At 39.3% G+C, this 26,937-nt stretch overlaps 1 pseudogene; it reads right to left on the reverse strand.

Moving 5' to 3' along the window:
* Positions 1–90: 90 nt before the first annotated feature.
* LOC107805962 (uncharacterized) lies at positions 91–26,712 on the reverse strand (annotated as a pseudogene).
* Positions 26,713–26,937: the final 225 nt, after the last annotated feature.

The raw sequence follows: 26,937 nt of genomic DNA on the forward strand, positions 1-26,937 counted from the left end.
CGCTATAATGCAAGTTTAAAGGATAAAACCTGAACTTCAGAAGGTAAAATATGTGGTGCAGTTACAACATTATTGAATACAAACACCCGATGAGGAAAACAAGTCGTAAAATAAAACGAAAGAAGAATAGCTAGTGTGAAGATTTATATATGAATCGCTGACAATGTTCTGGATATGAAAGCATACAAACACAGGCTATATAACTAGCCTAGAATACAGAGCAAATTTCCAGAAGTAAAACCTCACTGTTATCTCCAGAGATTTGGTCAATAGAGCAGCCAGAATGACTAGAATCGCAGAGCATTAACAGATTCAATAATTTCCCTGTTAAAATCTCAATGTTATCTCTCGGAGGTGAGTTTACACTGCTCATCGCATGAAAGGAACCAGCCATCTCATTTGTGCGCCATTTCCATGTGACAGATAATAGATTTTCTTCCAGTTTTCTTCTGTAAATGGCTCACGTTGGATGAGTCTTTGTCTGCCACAATCAGAAAATTTCACACAAGTTAGTACTAAACAGTGATCTTCCATGGCCACATAAGATTCAATGGCTCATTTTAGTTATAATCAAAATTCTAATAATGGGTCATCTGCATATTGACTTCGGATTGTTTATACCTCTTTTAACTCTGACCACGGTAATCAATAGAAAATAACTTTAAGTTAGCCTAATTCAGTTGTTCACTCCTTTTCTCCTTGTTAATAATTCAAGTGTTCTCCTTTTTCTTTTCCCTCTTTTTTGTTAAGTTGTCTTTTCTTCAGTATTTACGTGAGTGAATGGTGAGAACAGGATCCTCAGTATTCACTCTTTTATTATTTTTGATCGAGTACCCTCAGTATTCACTCTTTCTTAGGTTTTACAAGCTACGAGCATACCTAAGGTAGTAATGACAAACGACCGCAACTTCATCCACACTATATCGTGGGAAGTTGATGCGAGCATCTGCAGGAACACCTGGTAAGTCTTTACGCAGCTTCCCTACGGCAGTTGAATGTGAGAAAGCACCCACCATCATATTGTCGTGAATCATAGATCTAAATGCATTCACCTGCATATGATGGGACTATATCAGTAACCACACTTAAACAAGTAAGCTACAGTAAGAAGAGAATTTTAAGAAAATGTAATAATTCATTAAGATTTTTCACAGCCATGACAAACAAAAACCAGATGCATCCTTAGTTGTTTATCAACAATTAAATCTCTTGCAATTAACCAAGAAGTTATTAGTAGTAAAGTGTATTGAAATTATTGGAACGAGGCAATCCATAAGAGTACATGTCAGAATTTATGGCGCAACAGAATTAAGACAAAATTTGCTTCCAATTCTTGCTCTTACAGTTTTGTTTTTTAAAAAAAATCAACATAAATTATCAGTGCACGAAAGATTTGAAGGCATATTGAGCTGAGAAAGGCTAAGAACCTCTAAAACACTGATAAAATCCAGAACATTGAATAATTTCATTTGCTGGTTCTTATTTTTGGTGAATCAGTGTGACTTAATAGCTACAAGATGGTGCGAGTGTGCCACCAAAAAATTGAAGGTATTGTCAGGCCAACAAAGTCACCAAGCTCCAAAAAACAGACCTTGGCAATCTATTCATTGTGGTGTAGCCCCTTGCATCAAATGTACATGAGGTTCAGAGCTGCTGTCAGCGAAACAGACCTCTCATGAATTCGGAGAGATTCTTGCTTCACCCCTTCCGAATCAATAACATGAGGCAAAATGGGGACTTCCAAACATCATCTTTTTGCCTTTGCTCAGCCATCCATTTCCTTTCAAAACATTGTCTACACTAAAAGCATATCCTAATAATTCAGAATAGAAAGAGCCTATAATCACACTAAAAACCCTCATTTTCCATATGTTTCAACTACAAGGATGGCACTACAGGAAGTATGTCACAAAAAGATTTGCTTTCCATCTCGAGTAAGTGCTGCATCTCATGGTTACAGTACTTCACTAGCTTTTACCGCTTCACGATCTAAGTAAAGTTATCGAAGCAGTGCTAGTCTTCAAGATTGTGAACTCAAGTTTTATTGATATCAGCAGCATTAAACATGCTTGAGAAAGAAAGAGAGAGTTTCTCAGGCCCTCAAATTTTATGCAATAATTTCTTACGACAGATTTATCAACATTGTATGCATGTGAATCAGTTGAAAAGTATGTCTGGTTAATACCAGGTAGGCAGCATAGATAAATACTTTTAGATGTCATTTCACATCATTATATGTGACAGATAATCTTTATAAACCAACCCAAATTATGCAAAAGATAAGTTACAACACTAGGATTTTCATTAAAGCTTCCATGGATGCTCCAGACACAAGAACAGGATTGCTCTAGATCAATATAATTCCATAGAGCGTGCATATTATTGAACACAATTTCCCAGATATTCCACCAAACTTTTCTTAACATTCAGTTTTTATATTCTCAGTTTTCCAAACCAAAATGATCCAAAAACGTGGAATCAGAAAGAGGATGCCTACACGATATAAACTTGAACCAAGGACATCCTAGATCCAATTAAGCAGCCTAACATCTTTATATTAAACACAGAGTCTCATTGCTCAAAAATCATAAAGATCGCGAAGAAAATGAAGGCAGGAGAACTGTGTAAATGATTAATGAAGCAACATTCAAGAACACTTCAAGCACATCTTACAGTTGCAAGTTCCTTAGCATGAATAGGTCGGCAAGACCGAACAGTTACTGGCTCCTCATACTCGTTGAACGTGAACCTACTGTTGTACTGTCGATTAACAAAAGACAAATCAGGAAAAAGGAAGGTGTGATCAATATCAATTAAAAAAATGAAATTAGCCCTATCCCGGGAATGATTCAAAGGGCAGAAACAAGAGACACAATCACAGTGAAGAGAATTTTTTTCTCACTTGATCAACTGCAATAAGAATAGGCACGTCCTTCACAAGTGATAATTCTTCCCTTAAACGAACTACCACCCCAACAGCGGCGTGCATGGAACTAAGTCCGACCTGAACCAGGTCAAGCAGAGTATAATCTTCTGGTATTTGTACCACATCAGCACCCTTCATCCATCCAACACCAGCTCCTTCTCCCAATGGAATAGGTTCAAAAATCTTGCAGGGCAACTTTTGGAGGTGATCCTTATTATACTTCAAAAAATCCTAAATTGAGAAGAGAAAGGAATTAAGTATCCCAAAGTTTGATTCTTTGACTTGTAAATGAATTCAGTCAATAGAGGAAATTACTCTCTCCAGAAACGACAAGTTCAAGATAATATATGAAAAATATAGGGAGTTGGTTATCAAATGTATCTTTATTGAATATGAAAATTGCGCTAGACCTGCACATGTATTATACTTTAATTTTTCACAACCTTCATGTTTATGGAATAGGACAAATAGGGAAGTTATTATTAGCACAACCAACTCAAGCACTTGATCGAGGAGATAGCGCAATAGTAAAGTCACGGGAAAACATGCAGATATTGTGACGGCGTGATCCATATTTGCTACATGATATTGAAGAATGACTTTCCTTTTCTAAAGCAGCATATAAAGAGCATATAAAGATCAACTGTATATACATCGCAGTGCCAAGTTAAACAATTTCCAAATATAGCCTACTAGCAGATCTTTTCCACTTCCTCATGGACTCAAGTAAAACTGTTTCTGCATTTTGTGATCTAAAATTTCAAACAATGAGCGTAAAAAACTTGGGTTCATTTTTAGTTACTTAACTATCCACAAGGTATGATAATATTAATTACCACATGGAATTCATCTAATCATAAGTCTCATATATTAGAAAAAGTACAGTATTCTTGCCTGGAGAATATTTGCTGCTTGCACAGGAGTATCCCATAATCCTGTTTTAGGATTTTTATAGAAAAAGCCTCCATGAGTCCATTCTCGGCCTTTTGGAACGTAAAGAACTAGCCAACCTTCATCACGCGCCCAATGAACAAGCATTGCAAGGGCAATACTCTTTCCACAACTTACAGGCCCATCTAGTACAACTTGCTTTCGAGCTTTGTGACCTGCAAGTTGAGGAACTTCGTGAATTATTTCTCCTAATGGTGACTCACTGTTCAGATACATAAACAAGTTGAAGGGTGTCAGCAACACAACGCTCCTCTCACCAGGTCTCTGCATAGTCTTTTGACAACTTTAGGGAGGATTTCCAGAGGGGAAGAAACTATGTCCAGGGAATAGAGAAGTAAGAAAAGCAACTGAAGCTAATATGTACAGTTTATTAGGGAAATCATGAAATCTGGTAACCATAAGGGCAGTTTTATTCTGCAACATGATCTATGAGTTCCATGACAGAGACTCAGATTTAGCTCTGAAATGACAGAAATCAAATACATTTTGATGCTTCAGTAAGCACTTCAGGAAGCAAAAGAAGGGACATAATGGCAGCTTTAGTTGTAGACTAGTGCAGATATTGAGGAAGAGAAAAAGAATGAGTGATAACTGTGATGTAAATTCCTACTCGTGTACTCGTTTTTCAAATTTGAGGACATTGAATTTTGCTCCTACATTAAGAAAAATGAAAAGCATTTAATTTGAAAAATATGAAAAGCAATGTGGAAAGCTAGGTTCTTGGTAGATCAAGTCATCAAAAAATCTTCACACTAAAGGAAACTGTTAAGAAAGACTTTAAAGTGAATATTTCCATCACATAAAACCAATTTGTGCAACCATCTGATTCTGATTTCTTAAGGAGTTTATATTACCGAAGGTACCCTTACAAATTGATGCTGATATCTCCAATTTACCGTCTTCAATCAGTTCAGCAATACTCATTCAACCAAAGCTTCCACTAAACACTTAGTACTGAAAGTAAATCAACAAATTTTTTGCAACGGTGACAGTAAATTAACAAACTCGTGAACCCTAAATTTGCATCAATCAATCAACTATGCCTCGATCTGAAACTAGTTGGGTTCAGCTATATAAATCATGTGTAACCATTCTGGTCTCTTTTGATCCAAATTCAAAACTAAATATTTAAAGCAAACTAATAACTCTACAGAAGCAAGTGTGCTTACTCTATTAAACCAAACTACGCATCAGTCCTTACAAATACAACTCTTCGCAATCATAATTCAAGTAACACAGATAATAAACCCTTGAACATATGTTACACCAAAAAGATAAATAAGGCACCTTTAGCATTAGACTGCATTGTAGGATCAACAATACTTCTAAAATTATCTCGAAGATCCAGAAAACTCTACCGTATTAGCAATGCATCTCTCATTGAGTCACCAAATTCCTTCAACATCCCATTTGGTAATCCTTCTGCAAAACACTTTCCAGTTCCTCCCGCCTAAAACAACCATTTTCATTAGTACAAACACAAACCAACTTACTAACAAAGTGAATCCAAAGCTTTATTCCACGTGTACCAAGTACCACTGCACCTACTATACCTTTGTTACAAGAGTTTAAATTTTGTGCACCAACTGTGTGAAAAATATTAACACAATCAGGTTACTTATTAGATAATTACATGTAAATCTCTTCATAAGCATTAATTGGTAATATGATTAAATGGTACCTAACCTGCTATCACATGTTAAAATTCATTTACAGTGTAAAAACAATTGCAGTGTATATAACTTAAATCCTTGTTATAATTGGAAGCAATTTAGTATAAACACATATCAAAAGTATACAATTTGAGCTAAATATACCTGAATTTCAGGTAAGTACACGTGTCTTTTTTGGTGAATTGTGAAATAGAAGCTGCGGAAGTGAATAAGGGACGAACATTTGGACCGATATTAAGGGATTCATCCTTCTCGTCTTCTTTGAGAGCGCGTGCACGAAGATCCTTATTGAGCGATTCAGCGCCTTTGGCTCCGGTAGCGGCATTGTCGGGTTTCAAGTCGGGTCTAAAATTGGGTTTGTTCGGGTGTGGGCCTTTTGCGAAGGTTCTAGAAGAAGAGAGTTTGGAAGGTGCTGCGATTGCAGCGGGTATGAGGATGTCGGAGGTGGTGGGGTGGGATTTCGCCGCCGTAGCGGCTGTTCAGAGAATTGATCGGAGCATTTCTTCAGGGTTTTGGAGCTTGAGGGTTTAGGGGACGAAAGCCACGTGTGTTCAGTGTTGCTGTTGCATTTGATGGGTTTTGGAAATTTGAAAATTTTATGAGGGTATTTTGGTCATGTGCCAGGAAAGTGTGGGTAAGCCCAATTTTAAGGTCCATTTAGGAGCTGGGCCTCATAGGCTGATAAATAGCTCGAATTAGCTATAAACGTTTTCGTTACAAGATGTTTATGCGTAGAAATGGCATGGGGTAGCCACTATTTAAGGTGGTATTTATTTTTTATCAAGCAATTTTAATGTTGAGCAAAAATAGTCACTACTCTATTAAAATTAATATGAAAAGATATTGTTGCCCTTTCTTCCTTTGCTTTTCTTCCCAAACCCTCGCTTCTCTCTCTGCATCAAATACATTGGAAATACTGGACTGTATCATTCACTAGTTTCTTTGGAGACAAAATTCAGGGGTTGTGAATTGTGCGTTTGGAGAGGCTTTGTTGCTAATCTTGTAGTAAGCATATCAACCACATTCTTTGCATCGGAAAAAGCCTGGTTTTTTTGGTCAATTTTGTGGGATATACATTAAGAGTCGAAATGACTGGATGTTGGACATTTAGCACAGTAATTTTCTAATATATTAGTACTACTTGATAAAGACTAATATAGAGTGTACCATTCAGTATGGAGTACTCTTTATTTTTCGTAATTGATTTTTATATTCTAGTACTCTATACAAGTTACAAATAAAAAATGAGTCAAGCATGATAACTAAGAACGACAAGCCTCTCCAAACATACACTTGCATCCTGAACTTACAGTTACAAGTTCAAAAGTTAAGGACAATAGGTTCTGAAGTCCTGAACTTAGACTAACAAGCTCAAAAGTTAAGGACAATAAGTCCTGAACTTAGGCTAAGAAGCCCAAAAGTTAAGGACAATAGGTCCTAAACTTAGACTAACAAGCTCAAAAGTTAAGGACACTTGGTCCTGAACTTACAGTTACAAGTTCAAAAGTTAAGGACAATAGGTTCTGAAGTCCTTAACTTAGACTAACAAGCTCAAAAATTAAGGACAATAGGTTCTGAACTTAGGTTAAGAAGCCAAAAGTTAAGGACACTTTAGTCCTGAACTTACAGTTACAAGTTCAAAAGTTAAGGACATGTAGTCCTGAAGTTAAAGTTCAAAAGTTAAGAACATGTAGTCCTGAAGTCCTGAACTTAGAGTTCAAAAGTTAAGGACATGTAGTCCTGAAGTCCTGTACTTAGAGTTACAAGTTCAAAAGTTAAGGACACTTGGTCCTGAACTTTTGAACTTGTAACTATAAGTTCAGGACCAAGTGTCTTTAACTTTTGAATTTGTAACTCAAACTTCAGGACCAACTGTCCTTAACTTTTGAATTTGTAACTCAAACTTCAGGACCAAGCGTCCTTAACTTTTGAACTTGTAAGTCAAAGTTCAGGACCAAAACTTTAAACTTGAAGTTCAGGACCAAGTGTCCTTAACTTTTGAACTTGAAACTTGAAGTTCAGGACCAAGTGTCCTTAATTTTTGAACTTGGAACTCTAAGTTAAGGACCTTCATTGGTGCTTTTGCTGATTTCCATCCTCTACTCTAGTTTGGTGATTCAAGCCCTTGTTGTAAGGGCAACACATGTAAATTAAATCCAGAACAATTATTTGGCTAGAAGACTATTCTATTAACTTCAAAGCATAGAATGGTTTGAATAACGAACACAAAAAACACCAAATAGATAAGAAAAGAGGGCAATCATTCAGAGGGAAAACATCATATTAAGAAGTCAAATCATATCAATCAAATAGGACAACTCGCTAAATCAGTATGCATAAACAAAATGCAATTTTTTCGAAAACCTGCCCAAAATTTGTTCAATAATCTGACACTATATCTAGAAAATTGGCTTGTATTATTCATTAGAAAAGAGCTTGAGTTGAATGGAAAACAAAGTGAAAGCCATTCATAGTTTAAAAGTGTGAATTACCTCTTACATTCGTTAATAAGGAGCGTAGGTATAAGCTTATAACAGAAGGGTATTTTCGTCTAGGCGGGTAAAAGTTTATTAAAGCAGTGGCTAAAGACTAAATACATTTAAAATAAAGGCTTAAAAATAAAGACATATGCTATTAATGGTTATCTATGCACATCACCCTATTTATGCTTGGTCGAGTTTATGTTCTTTAAGCTAGCATTGTAAAATGTAAAAATTGCACGGAGGCCTATTTGGTTGCCCCCATTTAATCTATACCTATTTTTTTTAAAATTTTTTAACTTGTACTCACTTTTTAAATAACTTCAGCCCCCTTACTCCTCCTCCTTCGTTTTCTTCTTCTTTTTCTTCTTTTTCTTCTTTCTTCTGCTGCTGTTGGTGCTACTATAGAACTTCAGTTCATGGGATGATTTCCATAAATATGTTTATCAAATTATTTAAAAATAAATTATAAATAATTACAAATGAACTAAATAACTAGCTGTAACTATATTAGATTAGTAGATTCTTGGTGTATATGTTTGTTTGGGATCTTGGTCATTTGTATTTTGACCCTTATATTATCATTCCCTTTTTTCTTCTTTCAAAGCTATGTAATAGTAAATTTAGACTACGTTACTTGTTGATGTAACCAATTAGTTCAGAGTCACGTTAGTTTCAGTTGCAAGATTTTTGTTGAAATTGGTGACTTTACTGATTAGTGAATGATGATGAGTTATTAGATTTGTGCATACTCTTGTTTTCTTTTCTTGTTGCATAATTACAAACAAAATACAGATGACCAAGATCCCAAACAAACATAAATAGTGTTGAAGTTTTTACAAATGAACTAAATAACTTCAGCTATAGAGCTTAAGTTCGCCAGTTACAAAACAAAAACTTAAGCTCTAGAGTTGAAGTTCGCCAGTTACAAAACAAAAACTTCAGCTCTAGAGCTGAAGTTCGCCAGTTACAAAAATAAGAACTTCAGCTCTAGAGTTGAAGTTCGACAGTTACTGTTGATACCCAATTTTTCCTCAAACAATTTTTTAAATTTGCATATATACCTTCAAAATCACTTTTTATAATAATTGATATTTTTCCATATTATTAATTTATTTATTTTCTAATTTATTCAGTATTTTATATCCAATAATTATTCATAAATTACATTACAAGTAATTTCAAAGTATCTCTTAGCTCAACATATCATTTTTAATCCTACTAGGATTTAATTATTTTACAAATTAGTCAATTTGGCATTGTTTGACTATAATTACAATAATTTTGCAACTATAGCCTAATTATACACTTTATGCTATTTTAATGCAATAATAGATTCTTTTGTATTTTAAATATTAGTTAATTACCTTAATTTCAGCTATTTAGCTTTAATTTTATTTTTATCTAATTATTAGCTATTTTTATTAATTATTTATCTAATTTTAATTGGGTATTTAACAATTAGTCACTCCCTATTTAAATTCTAGCCTAAATCCAACCGGGCCCCTAACCCAATTAAATAACCCACCAAACCCAAGCCCAAACCCAAACCATACCCGACCCAATCCCCGGTCCAATCTGGACCATTGATCAATTCCAATCAACGGTCCAGATCTCCCTATACCATATTAAACCCTAATGACTACCCTCCATCTCTCATTTCCCCCGCTCATTCTCTCTCAACCAGTCTCTCTATCTCTTTTTCTCTATCTCTGATTCTCTCTAGAACCTTCTCCTCTCCCCTCCTCTCCGATGGACCTTGTTCACCTTCTCCGGCCACCTCCCTCGCCGGAAACCATGGCCTCTCATCATCTCCTGGCCCCTGCTTCACCCCACGTCGGTTTAATACTACCCTAAGGTCCTCATGTGAACCTGGAGTGGTTTACTCCTACCCATGGCCCTTCATGCCATTTTTTGGCCACCTCAGGTCGTTCGAGTAAGATCTATGACCTTTCTGGCTAAAACCGGTAACCCTTTAAGGTTTTCTCATCTTCTCTGGGTTCTTTGAAACCCTAACTCTTAATATTTTCCGATTTCTTTTAGATCTGTCTTAAATCTGTGTATATTTTGAACTTTTGTTGTTTTGCTCAAAGTATTTTCCGATATTTCTAAAGTAACTCTTCGTCTTCGAACCAAGGTTCCTAAACGCCTTTTCAGAACGCTTCTTTCTTTTGATTTTTGTATGTTTAAAATGTTTGTCTAATTTTTCTCCTCTATTCGAGTTATTCTACTGAAAACCCTAATTTCGTCTCTTAAACTTCTCAGATCTGTACAGATCTGAGAAGGGTCGAACTTATTTTTACTATTTTATGGGAAATCTCTTGATTTTCGAGTGCCTTGTCATCTTCCTAAACTAGAGTTTCAGAAAATATTTTTCTTCGAAACGCTTTATGGTTTTAAGTGCTTAATCCCCTACGTCTATGTATTTTGACTTATTTTGTGGAGTTCTTCCTTGACCCTAACTAGCCTATGTCAAAAATCCTAATTTTTAGGGTTCTTCGTTTGTTTTCTGTGTATTAGCATGACTTACTGATTCTCATATTTCTTTTGAGTTCTTGTGATTTCTTGTGACTGCCTTGCCTTGATGTGCTTCTACTGAGTTTCTCAACCTAGACTTACACCAATTCTATGTGTTTGTATTCATCTTGCATCTTTCTCATTGATTCATGTTTTGCTGGAGTTATGTGCCAATTCTTGACTACCCATGTCTTGCACTATTTATATGTTAAACATGCTGACTCTTTTGCATGACTTTCTCTTTGATTGATTCTGAATTCCTTATTACTTGGTGTGATTTGAACATTTTCCTTTGGACCCCCCGACTCCTACCTTCCTACTTAATTTGATTATTACTTGCCTTAATTAATTCTCCCTTGCCTTGTCTGCATTGCTACTTAATTCTTACTAATTGTTTTCTTAGTTTGAAAACTTTCTGAACCTAGCCTTAATTACATGTTCTATACTGGTACTATTTTGAAATCTTTCCTTATTTGTTATACTCCAACCGTGTATGATTTCTTTCCTTACTTGTCACCTACTCTTTACCATTTACATTGACTCCCTTAATCAAAGGGAGATTCGAACCATTTTTTATACGGAGTTCTATAATTACTGAAGAATTGATTCTTGCCTATTTTAACCAGTTTTCAAACTACTATATAAATGACTCTCTTCTATAGTCTTAAGACACGAACAATAGTTGAGAATACACACACACACATGCACACAAACTCTCTCTTCTTTCTCTGCTACTTGTGCTAAGTGCTTGTCTAGCCGGCTAAAAGCCAAGACTAGATTGTGGAACTCTACTTGCTTTAATTTATACATTTTTGCTTCCTTAACTAGTATATTCCTAGTTCAATTCTGAAACTCAACTCTATGTGCACCCTGTCTGTAAATCCATGTCCCCTCCTGCACTAATTTAATGGCTTATGTATTTAATTACCTTTCTTGTTTATTGCTTTATTCAGCATGCTTAAGTTTTGCCCTCTCTTGTTCAAGTGTGTAATCAGCATGTCTGGGTATCACTTGTCTTGTATGATACCGGGCCAGCATGTTTACTTGAGTTCTTGTTTATTTCCCTTAACTACTATGCTCATATTAGCATCATAGACTCCTAACGTACTTTATTAACACTAAGTAGCATGACTAACTCTGTGTAATAGACCCCTTCCCTGTAATTCAGCATGTTTACTGACTTCTTACATTTTTTTACTACTATTCTGCCCTACCCCCCTAACCGCTAATACATTGTAAGCATGTGTTTATGACACTCAATCACTATGTGATCCTGAACCCTTCCCCCTAAAACTAATGAGTAATTCTGTTTAGCTTCCCTTGATCTAATACTGTTAAGTTCCTAGCATGAACACTTTGTGATAGACTATTACTGTGATTTAAGTTCTGTAGTGTTTCTCTGGTGCTAACTTGTGTGCAAATATGCTTTCACATATGAACTACTTGTCCACAATTCCTCCTTTCCTTGTTTGTGTTTGAACTATGTATGTTGGTTTGGTCTTGAGTTGTTGATTGCCCTATTTCTTTTCTTCTCCAAACTGGGTTTTCACTAAGGCAAATACTTCTATTGTTTTTTTCCAAAACTTATTTCAAACTATTCATTGTCAAAACTGTTTCCAACTCGACTCTTTTAAACTTATGTCAAACACTCTCACCTTACTCTTAGACCATTATGTTCTGCTCCTTTTGTGTGAGCCTTGCCTTGGGACCCTTGAGCTCCCTCTTAACTTGGACACACAAAAGACGGCTTTTCCACACTGTACTTACTCTATCTTGGCTATAAAATCTGGGTGTAAGCATTATCCGGGATCCCTTGAGGTCCTTAAGGAACTCTGACACATACAGATATGAGAAATGCTATGGAACAATCTTGGTACTTGAGGTGATTTATTACATTACTTAGGGAGGAAGTCCTAATCAGGTGCTAAAAGTTTGGGCATGTTTTCAGGCTCTCTGTAGTGTAACTTTTATTATGTAATTTCAGTATTGGTTTGTAATAATCTGTTGTATACAAGTATTGGGGTTGGCTAGTGAAAAGGAGTAGGGTAAATATGCATGCCATAGCTGTTAAGGGTAGAAACCATGTTATTAGGTTTATATTACTAATTGCGCAATAGAGACTATGCTTAGGATTCATACATGCATTAGAAATCATGCTCTTAGGTCCCATGTTTATTGTTTCAGCATGTGCATCCCTACAAAATCATGTGTTAAAATCTGCTAATGACTAGCACTTTGCCATTATGTTATGCGCTGCCATGTACACTTAGAGATCCTGGCTTAGGATAAAAACAACGCTAATAAACAGGTTATTTCCATATCTTCTGCGTATTCTAAAAAAAATCCTGCTCAGGTCTGCATATACATCACTCTGCATTTTTTGTGCATTAGATATCATGCCTTTAGAATTGTATTCACATCCTCTTGGGCTTCTCTAGTTTAATTAAAAAAATAGATTAGCCCAGCTGGTAATAATTCAGGAATTCTAAACATTTAGAACAACATGTTTTGTAATACAATTCAAACAGCCCTATCCAAATAATTCTGATAGCTGGAACACTGTTTTACACCTAGGCAAGCCTTGGGTGCTAAATTTGTCAAAACTGAAAACATGCTTCTTTATGTATGCTGTTTAATTATCAATTGTTAGAATTAGTAGGCAAGCCTGATTCAGACTTCTTTTCTGAGTCATATAATAAATCTGATTCTGTTGGTGTCACTTAGATACCATGCATAAGATCTAAATTTAGACCTTAACTGTGTATGAGTCATGTTGTCTATGTGCATTACTTGTGGAGGTATATATGAGCTTTCTATCTATTTTCTGTGTTTCCCCCCCATAAATACAGTCCTATGTATTCTTATTTGTCGCCTAGTATTTTGCCTTTAAACCTGAGGGTCTGCGTAGCACCCCCCTTTATAGGATAAGAGTCCTAAATTCCTCCGAGGCTGATAGGAAGGGACGGGTAACAACATGTAATAGGGGTCGAAACCAACCCTCGCTTTAATTACCTTCACGGGGCGGGAAATGGTAGTTATGGATATGATGACCGGTGCGTTAATACCACGTGTAGTCCCTCTTTGAGGAGTGTCATACCGGGTATTGTATTGATGTGATCCATATTACAAACAAACCTACGACACCCCCCCCCATTTACATTCATAAACATGCTTAGATTATAATTCTTTTCAAATCTAGCTTTTTATTAGTTGTTTTCTTACACCTGTGTATTTAAACTTAAATCCCATACTATTTGAGCCATACTTGTTTATTTACTAATTGTACAAATTCACAAAAACTGTTTGGCCGGGAACCACACTAGTGGATCCTGAGAGGTGCCTAACACCTTCCCGTTAGGATAATTTCAAGCTCTTACCCTATCTCTAGTTATCGAACATAGTTATAAATGAACCCTACAGGTGCCCTAATGCACCTTAAAAATCGTTAGGTGGCGACTCTCCAAAATGCAAACCCCTTTTCCCAAAAGGAAAGAGTTGTCCTATACCAAAATGTCATAAACCCGATTCCGCGAAGGAAAAAAGGGGCGCCACAGCATGACGACTCTGTTGGGGATATTCAGGCTTTTACCATTTCATACCATTTTTTGTGAATTTGTACCCCTCCCTATGTGAAACTATTTGTTTAATTTCTTTAAGCGTTTAATTTCTTCTTCAAAAGCGAAACTGACATATCTTTCTTGTTTTCTTCCTTTATAGCTTCTTTAAATTATGAAACTGCTGTATTTATCGCTTCTTTTAACGTGCCAATACATGTCAACGTGCTTTTAATTATTGCATAATCATGCTCAACATCATACTTCACTCGTCCAAACAAATATTATAGCAACGCTTGATGAGTGGTTGCGCCCTTCCTATATCATTACCCCTAAATTCGGAAAGGCTTATTTGCGGTAAAACTAATCGATCAGCGGTGCAGTCGATAGTTTCGTGCCTTCCCCCTTGAATTGTCCACTCAAGGGTACCAGTCTAAAACCCCATAGAAACCTTACTCTGCTTAAATTGCGCATGCATCATGGTCAAACCTAGCCGGGTCAGTTATGTTGTCCATATAATGATCCTTTAAGATATCCTTGTCCAAAGGTCCACTGGGTTTCCCTAAACCCAAACGGACATCATCACATTTCTGTGCATTTATTTGGAGAACTAAATGCTTCATGCTAATTGTTAATATTAAATAGTTGAGTCTGGTGAGGGTGAGGGCCTAACCTTGTTTAACTTGCAGAAATATGAGGCACGAAGTCCCCAGATTGGCATGGTCACCAATATCTACCCAAGATTGCTAAACTGGTGGGAAGATTTACGTTCTAGTGACAAAACCCTCATCAGAAGATATCTGGGCAATCTACATCCCTCCTGGAGGTCCACCCTAACAACATGATAATAGAAGATGCTACCTTGTTTTGGGATTGTGAAAGGGCCATGTTCCGCTTTGGGGACATCGAAATGACCCTTTTGCTAGAGGGGATATGAGGACTGACCGGTCTAGTGTGGGAAACCTCGGGTTTGCTAATGCTTGAGAATCGCATAGGCAAGGGTTTCCTAAAAATGATGGGTTTGAATAAGAATGCAGAATTAGCATACCTAAAGGAATCGTATATCCCTTTTGACTACCTTTATGAAAGGTACGATCACAACAAATCATACCATACCTACCATGACGAGTTTGCCATCACGTCCTTAGGACATATCTATCGTAGGGTATTCGTCTTCATGCTTTACTTCCTAGGTCTAATCGTGTTTCCCATGAAGAAATGGAGAATCTATACTAGGTTGGCTATGGTAACCAAGACTCTAATAGAGGGGATTGGTGGGCAGACATTCAGTATTGTACCCATGATAATCGCAGACATATACTGAGCCTTAAAGAAGTGCTAACGAGGAGCGAGACACTTTGAAGGTTGCAATCTATTACTTCAGCTTTGGCTCATGGAACATCTCCAAAATGGCGAATACCGACAAGAAATTCAGCGAAGGGCCTGGGATGATCACATCGCTTTCCACCATCCAAAGCAAATGAATTACATCCCTGACATGTTCGCTCAGCCTAAGAATGCCAAAGTATGGGTTGAGCTCTTTGATAATCAAACTGAAGAACAGGTTCAATGGATGTTCGAGTGGTTTCCGACAGAGGAGTTCATCGCCCGATCCAGAGATGCACTTTTCTTGATACTGATTGGTCTAAGAGGAACATACCCTTACGTCCTTCTTTGAGTTATGAGGCAAGCAGGTAGGAAGCAAGTCATACCCAGGGTCGACAAGATGAGCCATCTTCGAGCTGACTTTCAAAATGATGATTGTCCCCACAAGTGCCAAGCCCAGCATATGTGGCACTGCAAGATCGTAATGGGGAAAGACACCATCGAGCCAAACAGATATCATGTCGGTTGTACCCCTTTCTATTCGGGTTGGTTGGAAGACAATTGGGATGGTCTGGGCCAGCCAGGGTTCGTTCAAGGTCACAAAATTATAGATGAAAAGGCCGAGGCACAGGTCAAGTACAACCAGCTGCGCAAAAGGATCCGTGAATGCGAGAGCGAACACCGCAAGATACAAGAGTCCAACAAGAAGTTGATTGAGGAATGGAAAGACATGGCTATCAGTGCCAACAAAAGGCTAGGATACTTGGAGCGAGGCATAGTAGAACTAGAGGGAAAATTTCTCAAAAGGGTTGGAGACTGTCAAAATACTGAAGGGACCGAAGGTGGACATCTAGCCAGGGCATACATGTTGTTGGGACTTCGTGAATTGGGGAAGTTGTTCGACGGAGCCAAGGATGCCGAATCTGGGGAAGGTCCTTCTGGGACCAAATAGATAGGAATTTACCTTTTCGCTTTAGGAATGTAATAAGGCCAATAGCCATTAGTGACTTTTATTTCTTGCTTATTTAGTGTCACTTTGGGATTCGTTTATTTTTTATCAATAAAATAAGCCATTTAGAATTTTAAGTTCTCCAAGTCTATTTGTCTCTAGGCCTACCTCGGGCACAAAAGAGGTTCCCAGATTAGGACACGTTTTACATTCCCGCACTATGTGTTTAAATATTGCAATATATTTTATAATCCTCACTGACTTGATTACCTTTTGTTTTATTTTTGTTTTAGTATTCCCCTCCCCAAAGATTAGTTTATGCACTCTGGCATCATCATCTTATTTCACAAGATCCAGGGGACCTCCAACCACTCCTCCTCTTAGTCTCATTAAAGGCAAAAACAAAGGCAAAATGGAAGATTTAAACAACATCAGGAAGGAGAACACAACTGAATGGGTAGAGGCCACTGATGGCTAGGGTATTCGGGTTCCTAACGAGAATGTGTCACAGTTTGAACAGAAACTGTTGAAATTCTAGGAAGAGCTCGATCAGGTTCGGAATCTGGCAAACCTGTCATTTTCCTTTAACACCCTAGATATCAACTTCCCCAACACTCAAAACCCCACACCTCCTCAAAATATCCCAAAAAAGCAGAATCATCCCGCACCTCATTATCATGCTGCTCCACCAAAGAACCAATATAACACCTGCCATACCCCAAACAACACTTCACTACTCATCCCAGAACCTGAGAACTCCCCAAATGACCATTTCCACACCCATACACTAGGCCAGCATAACAATCCTATCTACGTGGAGACCATGCCACACCCCCACCCAACCTATCTCATGCACACCTAAGTCTGATGAAAAGGATCTGCTTATCAGGAACTTGGCTGAGGAACTTAAGAAATTGACTAGCCAAATTCAGGGCATTGAGGGAAGCAAAGGAATCGAGGGGCTGAACTATGAGGATCTTTGCTTACAGCCTGATGTCGAGCTGCCCGAGGGGTAACAACTTCCTAAGTTCGAAATTTTTGATGGTACGAGTGATCCAAGGGTCCATCTGAGGACATTTTGCGACAAACTGGTTGGAGTAGGGAAGGATGAAAAGATCTGTATGAAATTGTTCATGAGGAGTTTGAAAGGAGATGCATTATCTTGGTACATCAGCCAAGATCCCAAGAAGTGGTTAAGCTGGGTGGGCATGGCATATGACTTTATGGACAGATTCAGGTTTAATACAGAGAACACACCAGACGTGTTCTATATCCAAAATTTGAAGAAAAAGCCCACAAAGACGTTTCACGAGTATGCTACTCGCTGGAGGTCCGAAGTTGTTAAGGTCAAACACGCCTTAGAAGAGGAGCAAATGAATAAGTTCTTTGTCCGGGCTCAGGACCTGCAATACTATGAACGATTGATGATGATTGAGAACCACAAGTTCTCCGACATTATCAAATTAGGTGAAAGAATTGAAGAAGGTATTAAAAGTGTTATGGTTACAAATTTCGAGGCCTTGTAAGCTACAAATAAGGCTTTACAGTCCGGTGGTGTGTCCAAGAAAAGGGACGTCGGGGATGTGATGGTTGCACAAAGGACCAAGTCTCCCCTCAAATACTACCAGCCAACCCCAAATTACCAAGCACCATCACCCTCATACCAAGCTCCGCCACCAACTTATCAGTCATCTCCACCTCCTACATATCAACCTACTTCACCCAGATACTCCCGACCCGCTCATGTCTACCAAACCTATAATGCTCAACCGTCCCATTATCAATCACCGCATGTACGCCAAAATTTCCCTAGACCCCGACCTAATTTTGATCGCAGACCTCCAAAACAATATACAGCCATTGCTAAACCAATCGACCAGCTATATAAGAGGCTCAAAGCTGCTGGTTATGTCACCCCCATCCCTGCTGCAACCCCTGAGAATCTTTCTCAGTGGGTTAACCCAAACAAGTCTTGTGCGTACCACTACGGCATAAAAGGGCACACCATCGATGAATGACGCTCCAAACGTCCACAACAACCCTCTGCCAGACCATAAGGGTGGAGGTATCCACATGATTGATGTAGAAGATGACTGGGATCCTAAGGGATCAATCGGGTTGATAGCAGAAGGTGATAACCCAAAGAAACTAACAATTACTCTCAATCCAATCATAGTCCAGATCCAACCTTCGAGGATGTTGAGGTGAATATGTTTGTACCTCTTGAGTTTGAAGCAGCGCCATCCGCAAATACATCGGTACCAATTGAGGTTGAATTTGTGTCTCCAGCAAATGCACCACACCATTTGAGGTTGCAGTCTTGCCACCCAAGGCACATGTTCCATTCGAAGTGAGGATAGCTACGCCGATCCCAGTGGTGATGTCAACCATGCCACCCTTCTATACAAATGTTGTACCCTGGGACTATACAGCCGAGGCGAGAAGGAAGGGCAAGGTCAGGATTGAAGAAACTGTCACAGCACAGGGTATGGAAAGAATTGGTAGAGTCTATACCCCTGAACATCTAGCTGAATCAAGCAAGCAGGCCTCCAATCGGCTACCCCTCATTGAGACAGGTCCAGACGACCTTTGGAGGAAAATACAGGACAAGGAATATTTGGTCATCGACTAGTTAAACAAGACGGCAATGCAAATATCCATTCTCTCTTTGCTGCAAAATTCTGAGACGTACAAGAATGCTCTGTTAAAGGTGCTAAATAAAGCATACGTACCAAGTAACATCACTAGCAGGGAAGTGGCTAATATGATAGGACAAGTGCTGGAAAGCCATAAGATCACCTTTCATGAGGACGAGCTGCCACCTGAAGGGCTGGGGCACAACAAAGCATTGCACATCACCGTGCAATGCGAAGATTATTTCATCACCAGAATCCTGATCGATGGAGGTTCCAGACTTAATATTTGTCCGCTGGTAACACTCAAGAAGCTGGATAAAGGGCTGCATAAGATAAAAGATGGAGCAATCAATGTGAAAGCCTTCGATGGTTCTCAGAGGTCAACCATTGGTGAGATTATCCTATACATGTAGATGGGACCAACTTGGTTTGAGGTCGATTTCCAGGTGATAGATGTAACAGCATCTTACAACTTGCTGCTGGGACGGCCATGGATCTATGATGCTGGGGCCGTAGTATCAACACTGCATCAGGTAGCAAAAGTTGAATAGAATCACCAGGAAGTGATCATTCACGGCGATGGTAGCAACCCTATATACAGTCGCCAGACCATTCCGGCAATCGAGGGAAGAAGGAAACTGGGTGGAGAAACTTACAACCACATTGAGCGGGTTAATGCTATCGACAAAGACAAATGGTGGGATGGCAAAATCGAGAGTATACTAAGTTGGAGTGGGTACAAACCTGGCAAAAGGCTCGGCAAGAACCTTTAGGGAATCTCTAAACCCATAAAACTCAAGAGACATGGCACTACCTTCGATTTGGGATATGAATACACCTGGGAATAATTCAATAACTGGGCGCCACCATGGCGGCGCCCTTACTATCCACTAGAGCAGCCAATACCATATCTGAAGCAGACTTTCCAACAGGCTGACATTATTTATGGGTCAGATGAAGAAGAGGCACTTACAGCAGTGAAGAACTTGTTTCTAGAGGACAATGATATAGACTATTGCATTATTCTTGAGGAGGATGGGGAGGAAGGCCCTTCCGTACAGGCTGTGAGTAGAGGGGCACATCTCAAAAATTGGACCATTAGGGCAACTAAAGCCCAACGTGCCTCGGGGTAGCAAGGCTAAAACAAGCATTGTTCAATGCTTTTACTAAATGATTTTCTTTTTGCATTTTCAATTCCCGCAATAAGATCTTCAGTGTTCAAAACTGTTACTCAATCTATCAAAAATATTCTGATTTTTCTTATGAATTAATATTTATTGCTATCATTTTCTCTCCTTGCTTTACCAATACAACATTACTATTACTTGTCTTGATGAACCAATGACTATGACATGCAATAAGACAACGCAACAAACGGACATGGATTCAGAAGAAGATGACATACCTGACGAAATTGTCAAAAAAGTTGAGAAATTTGAGAACAAACCTAAGTCCAACCTAGATGAGACCGAGATTGTCAACCTAGGAGATGCAGAAAACATCAAGGAAACACGAATTAACATTCACCTATCGCCATCAAAAAAGAAAGAATATACAGAATTTCTAAAGGAGTATGAGGACATATTTGCCTGGTCATATAATGACATGACTGGTCTAAGTACGTCTATTGTGGCTCACAAACTGCCAACCGATCCAATGTGTCCACCGGTAAAGCAAAAGCTCAAAAAGTTCAAGCTTGATATGAGTTTGAAAATCGAGGAAGAAGTCACCAAGAAGATCAACGCTAAGGTTCTCAGGGTAGTAGAATACCCTACATGGTTAGCCAATATTGTGCCAGTGCCAAAGAAGGATGGAAAGGTCAGAGTCTGTGTCGACTATCGGGATCTCAATCGGACCAGTCCGAAAGATGACTTCCCTTTTGCCAAATATACACATCCTGATTGACAATTGCGCCAAGCATGAGCTATAGTCATTCGTGGATTGCTTCGCTGGTTATCATCAGATCTGGATGGATGAGGAAGATGCTGAGAAAACAGTTTTCATTACACCCTGGGGAGTGTAATGTTACAAGATGATGTCATTCGGCCTGAAGAATGCAGGGGCCACCTACATGAGGGTCATGACTATCATCTTCCATGATATGATACAAAAGGAAATAGAGGTATATATAGATGATGTTATTATCAAATCCAAGAAAGCCACTGACCACATAGAAGATCTGAGGAAGTTCTTCAATAGACTGCGGAGATACAACCTGAAACTAAACCACACAAAGTGCACATTTGGGGTTCCTGCTGGAAAATTGCTTGGGTTTGTTGTGAGCCATCGAGGAATAGAACTGGATCCATCAAAAGTCAAAGCCATTCAGGAACTAACACCGCCAAAGAACAAGAAGGATGTGATGAGTTTCTTGGTAAGACTTAACTACATCAGCCAATTCATAGCACAATCTACAGTTATCTGTGAGACAATATTTAAGATGTTAAAGAAGGACGCCACCACCAAATGGGCCGATGACTACCAAAAAGCCTTCGACAAAAACAAGGAGTACCTGTCAACACCACAAGTTTTAGTCCCGCCCGAGCCAGGTAGACCCTTATTGCTCTACCTTGCAGTGTTAAATGGAGTTTTCGGCTGCGTTCTGAGGCAGCACGATGAAATAGGGAGGAAGGAACAAGCCATTTATTATCTCAGTAAGAAGTTCACCCCGTATGAGGCCCGGTAATCTTTATTGGAACGCACCTGCTGTGCTTTGACTTGGGTAGCTCAAAAGCTGAGACATTACTTCTATGCCTATACTCCATATCTCATATCGAGGATGGATCCCTTGACGTACATCTTTCAGAAGCCCATGCCCACCGGCAAGCTAGCCAAGTGGCAAATCCTGTTAAGAGAGTTCGACATTATTTACATAACTCAGAAAGCGGTCTAGGGACAGGCACTGGCAAACCACCTTGCCGAAAACCCCGTGGATGGAGGATACGAACCCCTGAAAACGTATTTTCTTGATGAAGAGGTATAATGCATAGGAGAAGACATTGCAGAATCCTATGATAGTTGGAGAATGTTCTTTGATGGAGCAACAAACTTCAAAGGAGGTGGCATAGGAGCAGTCATAATATTAGAAACCGGTCAGCAATATCCAGTGTCTTCCAAACTTAGGTTCCCCTGTACCAATAATATGGCCGAGTATGAAGCCAGCATCTTAGGACTCAAAATGGTCATTGACATGAACGTTCAAGAGTTGATAGTGATTGGACATTCAGACTTGCTTATACATCAGGTACGAGGAGAATGGACGACCAAGAACTCTAAGATATTCCCATATCTACATCATGTACAGGAATTGAGAAAGAGGTTCACGAAGACGGAATTCCAGTATATTCCCAGAGTCCAGAATGAGTTTGCCAATGCATTGGTTACCCTATCATCTATGATACAGCATCCAGACAATAATTTCATTGATCTTATTCTGGTGAAAATCCATAGTTAGCCAGCTTACTGTGCCCATGTCGAAGAGGAAGTAGACGGAAAGCCTTGGTTTCATGATATCAAGGAATATTTGGCAAAAGGAGAGTACCCGGAGCTTGCGAATCCTACAAAAAACACACACTTCGGAGATTGTCCAACAACTTCTTTCATAGCGGAGGAATCTTGTATAGGAGGACTCCCGATTTAGGATTATTAAGATGTGTCGATACAAAGGAAGCATCTAGGATACTAGAGGAAATTCATGCTGGAACCTGCTGTCCGCATATGAACGGTTTTGTCTTAGTAAAGAAGATACACTGTGCTGGTTACTTTTGGATGACTATGGAAATGGACTACATCCAGTATGTCCGAAAATGCCACCGCTGTCAGATACATGCAGACATGATAAAGGTACCTCCAAGAGAGCTTAACACAACGATGGATGTTATTGGACCAATCGAGCCTGCTGCTTCCAATGGACATAGGTTTATCCTGGTAGCCATAGACTATTTCACCAAATGGGTTGAAACAGAATCATAAAAAGCAGTGACTAAGAAAGTCGTGGCAGACTTTATCCGCGACCGCATTGTTTGTCGATTCGGGATTCCAGAGTCAACCGTTAGTGATAATGGCTCCAACCTCAACATCGACTTGATGAAAGCTATGTTCGGAACTTTCAAGATCAGACACAAGAATTCCACAGCCTACATGCCTCAGATGAATGGAGTTGTAGAAGATGCCAATAAGAATATCAAGAAGATATTGAGGAAAATGATAAGGAAGCATAAACAGTGGCACGAGAAGTTATCATTTGCTCTACTGGGGTATCGCACCATAGTTCGCACATCAACCGAGGTAACCCCCTATATGCTGGTTTACAGTACAGAGGTTGTCATCCCCGATGAGGTGGAAATTCCTTCCCTAATAATCATACAAGAAGTTGAGCTTGACGACGCAAAGTGGGTAAAAAGTCGTTATGAGTAACTAGCCCTTATAGACGGAAAGAGAATGAATGTAGTCTGCCATGGTCAACTCTATCAGAACAGAATGTCTAGAGCCTTCAACAAAGAGTCAAGCCAAAACAGTTCACACTGGGGCAACTGGTGTTGAAGAAAATTTTTCTGCATCAAGATGAAGCCAAAGGGAAGTTCTCTCCCAACTGGAAAGGTCCGTACATGGTTCACCGGGGTTTGACAGGAGGAGCCCTTATACTTGCAGAAATGGACGGAGAAGTCTGACCAAAGCCGATCAATTCAGATGCAGTCAAGCGATACTATATGTAACCCTTATGCTTTCCTTTATGATGTAATTTGAACTACGCCTGACATGATTCCCATTTAAGAGAGCATATGTAGGCAGCCCTATGGGTTCGATCACAATTCAATAAAAATTTCATTTCTCCCCGTTATTGGAAACTGGGGCAGAATTTTGAGGAGGACCCTCAAAATTCCGAAGTAATTTCAGACAATCGTCGCATGAGCAGCAGTCAGAAATATCGACCCATCAAACTGGGGCAGAATTTTAAGGAGGACCCTCAAAATTTTGTTAGCAAGAGTGGTTGCAATGTCCTGAACTACGTCACAGTCGTCAGTTCATCTAAAAGTTATTTTTAACTATACATTTATGTCATACTTTTACAAAATCATGCATGTTTATTGTTAAGACTGCTTTGTTTAGCAACGCTACCCCAATAATACAGACAGTATCACCAGATCAAAGCCAAACGAGTCAAGAAAAGCCGACGGGGATACAAACTAACCTCCCCCTTACAAAACTTATGATTTTTCTTTGGATGCAGGCACTAGGATTGAGAAATACTTAAACATACTGTACGCCCAAGGGACAAACATTGTTCAAAAAATATGATTCTCAGAACCGTTGCACTTACCAACATTTGCTATCAGCACACACTAGTGATGTTCCGTATGTCACAATGCTCCCAATAATCACAACGCCGCAATCTGCTATCAGCTAAGAAAACTCTAATGTCATTTGTTATCTTATTTCTCGTATAAGGCTACCATTCTGCCTTCCGAGACTAAACGTTGTCTCCATCTGCATTTGCATTGCATAAGGCTACTATTCTACCTTCCAATCTGTATAAGGCTACCATTATTCCTTTCGAGGTTAAGCTCTACCTCCATCTGCATTTTTATTGCATAAGGCTACCATTCTGCCTTCCGAGACTAAATGTTGTCTCCATCTGCATCTGCATTGTATAAGGCTACTATTCTACCTTCCAATCTGCATAAGGCTATCATTATGCCTTCCGAGGTTAAGCTCTACCTCCATCTGCATTTGCATTGCATAAGGCTACCATTCTGCCTTCTGAGACTAAACGCTGTCTCTATCTGCATCTGCATTGCATAAGGCTACCATTCTGCCTTCCGAGACTAAACGTTGTCTCCATCTGCATCTGCATTGCATAAAGCTACCATTCTGCCTTCCAATCTGCATAAGGCTACCATTCTGCCTTCCGAGGTTAAGCTCTACCTCCATCTGCATTCGCATCTTTGCATAAGGCTACTCTCCTGCCTTTCGAGGCTAAGCTCTGCCTCCAATTTTCTTCGAAACTAAGCGCTATCCCAAGCACTATTTATCTCGCTTCTCCTACGGGCTAAGCTCTGCCCTTCAATTCGCAAGACTAAGCACTGTCTTGTCCGCATCATACTACTGCACCCTTCATGGGCTGAAACATCGCCAACTCATCCAAAGGCGTCATCGTTCGGAGGCACCATCTTCATATCCCGAGAACACCATGTCATGGCCTGAGGATCTCTTTCAATCTTTTGCATATCATTATTCAAAGGCGTCATGGTTCGGAGGCACCATCCTCATATCCCAAGAACATTATTCCATGGCCTGCGAATCCCTTATCATAGGCTTTATGGCCCAGGACATCATGGCCTAAGGATATTATCCTCATCATTCGAAGACAACATTCATGGTCCGACGGAAATTTGTATCATGTTTAAATTTATGCACAACATATGCTTGTGTTACTTCCATTTGCAGGTAAGATGGCAAGCAACGGCTATCCCAGCAGGAACGATCCCGCTCCAGTTCCCTCAAGCCATATCAAACCTAATCATTCCCATAAACCGTTCACTCACCTAGCCCTAGATGTTGCGCCCGTTCTTGAAATGACTCCATCGATATACTCCGCTGATGGATTTGGAACTACATACAGCCTAATTACTGTGAAACCAGGGATATGTAGGCAGCTCAGAAACCAGGGTGCGACCTAAACCTTGTAAGCACGTGATTTTTGCCCTATATGAGAATTACTCCCAAAAAATTCAAAAATAAAATGATTTTTCTTTGATGTGCAATTTTGTGATATTTTGAAGAATTATTTGTATTTGTCTGTGCGTGTTTATTCGCTAAATTAATAAAAAATACAAAAATATGTCGCATTTTGCATGTAGGATTTAATTCTACAATTGTTAGTAATTAAAATTGTTTTACAAAAATTAAAAATTACAAAAATAGGCATCGTTTGCATTTTTAGCATTTAATGTCCAAATATACAATTTTATGCTTAATTAATACTTAATTGTGCGTTAATTGTTATTGGGAGTTAATTTGCGCCTTTATAACTTAACTTAGTTCTTAATAATAGTTTAAGTATTTTTATAATTTAGTTTTAGAGAAATAAAAGAAGAAAAAAGAGCGAAAATATAAAGAAAGTCGGAATTGGGCCTCTTCTTCAATTTCAAGCCACAGGCCCAAAAAACGGCCCAATCTTCCCTACGACCCAGTCCATTTCGAACTGGGTAGACCCAGTCCATAACCCAAAAGACCCAAACCCCTTTGTCTTACATTTTACAAAACAAAACAAAAATAACAAAAACAAAAAACCCTAAACTAAACATCCGCCCCCTTCCTTACTTTCATCTCCTCCAAACTCCAAAAACACCCCATCCATGGCTGCCCAAACCAGCTCCCTTCGTCCAGTCCGGCACCCACGCGTCGACCACCACCAAACACCACTGTTACACCCAGTCGCTTGGCCCGTCGACCCTACTGTTCCGTCGCCTCCTTCCACTGTTACACCCAGTCGCTTCCATGGCCAAGCTCATCGTCGACCAGCTGCTCAGGTTGCTGCGTCCTTCTCCTTCGATGTCCTTAAGCCGAACAAGTCGACGCCACTGTGTCACGCTGCTGCCCATGTCCAGCTGCGACGAGCGTCCATGGCTACTCCAAGCTCGCGCTACTGCTTTTGTCTCTCGCTGCTGCCCTTGTTTCTGAAACACCATGGATTCCATGGATGCGGCTCGTCGCTGCTTACTCCGTCGCTAGCCAAACACACGAACAACTGCTTCAGTCTCCGAACTACTGCTGCTCGCGTTTCTGGTAGTTGAATTCGCTGGCCATGGCAGCATCGTCATTAGCTGCTTCTGCCTCCTTCGTCATCCCGTTTGCTACTGCTTCATCGTCCAGATTTTGCATACTGTCCCGTTTCTTCAGTTACTTCTTAATCGCGTTCGTCA

The sequence above is a fragment of the Nicotiana tabacum genome, chromosome 20 (genome assembly GCF_000715075.1).
Source record: "Nicotiana tabacum cultivar K326 chromosome 20, ASM71507v2, whole genome shotgun sequence".
NCBI classification, from domain to species: Eukaryota; Viridiplantae; Streptophyta; class Magnoliopsida; order Solanales; family Solanaceae; genus Nicotiana; species Nicotiana tabacum.